Genomic DNA, 5,583 nt, shown 5'->3' with positions numbered 1-5,583 from the left:
AGTAAAAATCTTATTCATTCATGAGGGCATAGCCCTTTGAGTACATTTACTTTGGGAAAGTAGAACAAGCTGATTGGTACATCAGTTTAGGGAAAATAGGATTGTGTTACAATCGGCTATAGGGACTGAGTAATAATATGGAGTGGGGCCATGGATTTTCAGGAAACGATAAGTCATAGGAAGCTTGGGGTATCCCTTCCTTTGATACCCGTTCTTCTCATAATGCCCTAGCACTTTGATTCTTTCGGCAGGGATCACCCGAGTCACTTCTTCATACACATACTTGTTTTGCTTGACTTGCCGTCCGCCAACATGCAGGGTAGCATTTGCGTGAGCTTCAACAAAGATGAATAGCTTCACAATCTTTAAATCCTCCATCCACTTGATTCTCTTCAAGTTGGTTTGAAGGTACACAAGTCGGTGGGCTGCTATGTAGTATATTCCTGATTCTCTCGTCCATCTCCGTTCCACATATAGGGGTGAAGGATTATAAATGCGGTCCAAAATATTCATTATGCCTAGCCTTTGTCGATAATTCGAAGCATGCATTGCAGTCATAAACATAACTTGGAACACCAAGAATTTGTTCTATGCTTTGTGACTCTACAACCCAACATCCATAAGTGAGTAAGGAAATGTTTTCAACAGAAAACACTGCTCTATTCCACTCACCTTCCCATGGCTGTCCCCTTATTCCCTTTACTTTCCTCCACTAAGTTCCTTTGTAAATCTTAGATTCCGTTGGTACGCTCTGATACCAATCGTAACGTGCCCGTTTGTTCGCTTGTGGGACACGTCTTAGTAGCCCATTCGGAGAAGGATCTAGAAGGCTCCGCCTGGCACTCACAGGGACTGACATAGGGTTTGTGATCTAGGTCATCCCAAGCTTGCCTTGAGCGAAAGTGTCCAGCCATTCCCACTTGCGATCGACCTAAGGTGAGGGTTCCTTTTCTATCAGCAAAGTCTCTAGGAAGGAGCTAGCGTCGAGCTCTAGTTGTACCACTTTGTCTAGGAACAACAGAGTCGATATGCGGATTCATGCTACACTTGGTTCATGCAGAATGGGATGCGAAGCTCAACCTCTTTGCCGAACGGCATAGTCCCATTCCTTTCCCCTAAAATAGAATAAACCGAAAATTCTACATCTACTGATACTAGGTCTTCATTGTCTTATCATCTCATTATTTGAGAAAAGTTCCTAGCTAACCAGGACCACCTTTCGTAGGACTCAAACCTAAGTTACATCCACCACACTTTCCTCAATTTTCTTTAGTTATCTAATTACCTAAACACATTAAGTTTTGACATGAAAAATCAGCTTCCTTAATTAAACAAATTAATCACGGGTTCCTTCATGTAACTTAGGCATTGACACAAAAACAATGCCAAGCAAGTTCCTTTTTCTCCAATAACTGCTCTTTATTTATCAAAATCCTGAAGTACATCCAATATCACGATAGCCCATCAATCTACAGGATTGCTGCTCCAAGTTCTGCCCGTTAACTAGTACACGGGCCTTGAGATCCCATCTCGAGTCACGTAGGTCCCTTGTGTAGGATCCGGAGGCAAGGGATTTACAGCCAGAGCCTCCCCTAGCACCCAAGCGTCCTCCCACTCCAAGCAGTATCCACGGAGAGACCTCTCATGGTGGGTTAGGTCCATATACCTAGCGCAGCTAACAACCCCCTTGGTGGATAGGGCCAGGCAGGTAATCGGAGGTAACTATTGCTGCCTCTCCCTCCAGGCTTTCAACCTGAAGCATTAAGTGTTTTCCTTGAATTAGTTCCTTCACCAAAGAGATCAAATGATGTACCTAAGTACAACCACGAACATTTCGGAGGTCGTTTGTGCGACCAACTGCTAAGGTGTGACTCCTTTTTTTTAAAATGCTCCCAGCACCCGATCTTGGGTCTTTTCGTGACTTGGTGAGATCAAATGGTCTTGGTAAGTTGACTTATACTTGCCCCTTTTCGTGTAAAATATACACGGCACAGCGAACAGAATCTGAGAAAGAGATAGAGAGTACACAACTGATAAGAGGAGAATCAGTAAATTCTTTAACTCCAAACAACTGATACAAAGATGGCTCTGTCCACCCGTGCGCTTCCACTGTGTGAAGCTTAGATGGCGATCTAGACAGAAGATAGGTGAAGAGCTTAAGGCTAGCTGGAACAACAACTCTGGCTGGGTGAAAGATGAGTGAATGATGGCTGCGAAGGGGTTTAACTTTTATAGCCTGCGAAGGTCGTTAGGTCGGCCTGCTGACCGACCTACCATATGAGCCTCCACTAGTCGGCAAGGGAATATTCCAGAGAATTTTCCCTTTACCATCGGGCCGGGGGCGCTGCCCCTGGACCCTCGCCAGCGGGGCCACTGGCCCCCCTGGGAACCCCCAGCCAGGGGCCGCTTCCGCGGCCCCCGGACCCCACAATAGGGGCCCCTTTTAACTCCCTTACCACGCAACTCAATGCAATGTGCCTCGAGTTGCTACCAGGTTAACCACTCCGTCTAACCCAAAGATTAGACCCACAACAGTCACCTTTTTGCCATCCGGTCACATAGACCTCATCTGATATACAAGTCAGGACTCAACCAATGTCCGGGCTCACATTTGGCTTCTCCTCATAATGGGGGCCTTACAACTTTGAGCACCATGGATCATTGGTAGCACCTAATGAGGGTGGGGCATTGATCATATCTAACAGCCCCCCTCAATGTCCACCCATAGGTGAACTATCTTCTCGGCTCAATGCCGAGTCTCTGAAGATGAACTTGAAGCAGATCCTTCATAAGTGCTTTGGTGAAGATATCTGCTCCATTCTCCTCTGTTGGACAGTAGACCAATTCCACTATCCCATCCTCCATCAAATCACGCACATAGTGATACTGGATCTCTATATGTTTGGTCCGTGCATGAAACACTGGATTTTTGGCAATGGCGATGCAACTCTGATTGTCACATCTCAGCACAGTTGGTTCTTCATCCTGCACTCCCATATGCCATAGAATCCTTCTCAACCATACGGCCTCACATGCAGCAAAACAAGCTGCCTTATACTTTGCTTCGGTAGAAGACAATGCCACTGTTGGTTGCTTCTTACTAATCCAAGAGAAAATTCCTGAACCCAAAGAGAAACAATAACCAGAAACTGACTTCCTGGAATCAATGTCTCCTGCCCAATCTGAGTCACAGTTCCCCACAAGAGAAGTTCCGAAATTGTATGTGATACCATAGTCAAGAGTTTTCTTCAAGTAACTGAGCACCCGCATCCCAGCCTTCCAATGACTCTCATGAGGTTTGTTTGAGAACCTGCTCAAAACACCAACAGCAAAACTGATATCTGGTCTGGTGTTACACAAGTAGATCAGACTGCCGACCAACCTCCTATACCTCCCAATGTCTGCTAGTGCTGATGTATCCTCGACGGATAACTTTGCATTCACCTCCATAGGTGTAGCTATCTCCTTGCACTTGGTCATGCCAAATGCCTTCAAGATCTCCCATGCATACTTCTTCTGAGAGATGAAGATCTTTCCTGGCTCTTGCCAGACTTCAATCCCCAAACAATAGTGTAGCAAGCCCAAGTCTGTCATTTCAAACTCAGAACTCAAAGCCTTTCGAGTTTGGTTGATCATATCTTCATAGTCACCTGTAATAAGAAGGTCGTCCACATATAGGACAATCACTACAGACTTTTTACCATCCCTGTAAACATACAAGTTAGCATCTGAGGCACATCTTTTGAAGTTTAGGTTTAAAAAGAACATATCTATCCGCTGGTACCATGCTCTGGGGGCTTGTTTCAGCCCATACAATGCCTTCTTCAGTTTACACACTTTGTTCTCAGAATGGGGGGCCTCAAACCCTGGTGGCTGAGCCACGTACACCTCCTCCTTGAGGTCACCATTTAAGAACGCTGACTTAACATCCATTTGGTACACTGGCCACTTCTTATGGGCAGCCACTGCAAGTACCGTGCGAATAGTGGTCATTCTGGCAGTTGGGGCAAATGACTCTTGAAAATCAAACCCTTCAACTTGTGAAAATCCTTGGGCAACCAGTCTAGCTTTGTACTTTTCTAAGGTACCATCAGCCTTGTACTTTACCTTCCAGATCCGGTTGGTGCCAATAACCTTCCGCTTTGCTGGTCGATCCACTAGCTCCCAAGTGTCATTCTTCATTATGCTGTCATACTCTGCCTGCATAGCAGCCTTCCATGATGGATCTGCAAGTGCTTCTTCTAAGTCAGTTGGCTCCTTTACTTCTCTCATAATCTCAACCATCAAGGCCATATTGACTATGTGAGCAGAAGCCCTCCTTTGCTCCTCTATTCTCTGAGACCTCCTTGGTCCGTCTGCCTTCTCCTCAACAGATGCAGGCATAGGATTATTGTGGTCATAGAGCTGCTTCACCCAGCGCGGCAATGGCTTTTCCGGTGGGGTGATGTCAGGTTGGTGAACTTTTTCCTCATCATCTGAAGATGATGCTTCCTCCTCCTTAAGGATAGGGATAGCTCTCGGGACAGGTTCATAGTGGACTACTTCTTCGCTTGATGATAAAGTGGAAGAACTTGCCTTCTCCTCCTCCACTGTATGCGGCTCCTCCTTGAACACCACATCATGGCTCGCGATGATCTTCTTTGCCTCTTGGTCATATAATTTGTAAGCCTTCTGCTCATCACTATAACCCAAGAAGATACATTTTCTGCTTTTTGGTTGTAACTTGTTTCTCTTCTCATCTGGAACATGTGCATAACATTCACATCCAAAAATTCTGAAATGTGAGACAGATGGTTTCTTACCAGTGTAAGCCTCATGAGGTGTTTTTCCCTTGAGAGCCTTTGTATAGCTCCGATTTAGAATGTAGACTGCAGTATTAACAGCTTCAGCCCAAAAATGGTTAGGCAATCCCTTGCCCTTTAGCATGCATCTTGCCATCTCCACAATGGTGCGATTCCTGCGTTCCACAACACCGTTCTACTGAGGTGTGTGAGGCGTCGTCAATTGACGCTTGATCCCTTTGCTCTTGCAAAAGCCTTCAAACTCCTTTGAGTTGAACTCACCACCACCATCTGTTCTAAATTTCTTCACACTTTTCCCTGTTTCATTCTCAACAAGTATTAGCCATTCTTTAAACTTACCAAAAGCTTGAGCCTTATCACGAAGGAAGTACACCCACATCTTCCTACTGTAGTCGTCGACAATCAACATAAAATAAGAAGATCCCCCCAAGGCCTGTGTAGGCATCTTACCACACAAGTCAGCATGCACCAACTCTAGAGGAGCCTGTGCTCTATTCTTGCTTTCTTGTGGAAATGCCTTTCTTTGTTGCTTGCCCATCATACAAGCTTCACATGGTTCCTTCAATTCAGTTATTGTAGGTAGGTCAGCAACCATACCTTGCTTTTGCATCTCCTTCAATACTGCAAATCCGATGTGTCCAAACCTTTCATGCCAAAGCTTACTTGTGCCCACTCCAGCGGTGGCTGTAAGAGCACTTAGCTCATACAGGTTGTTCCTTCTTTCTCCTTTGCCAACAATTGTGCCAGCACTATCAATAATTTCTGCACCTGTCTTCTTGAA

The sequence above is a fragment of the Lygodium microphyllum genome, chromosome 2 (genome assembly GCF_053477565.2).
Source record: "Lygodium microphyllum isolate KBCC chromosome 2, Lygodium_microphyllum_v1.1.10, whole genome shotgun sequence".
Classification (NCBI taxonomy): domain Eukaryota; kingdom Viridiplantae; phylum Streptophyta; class Polypodiopsida; order Schizaeales; family Lygodiaceae; genus Lygodium; species Lygodium microphyllum.
Note: the sequence above shows the minus strand (reverse complement) of the source record.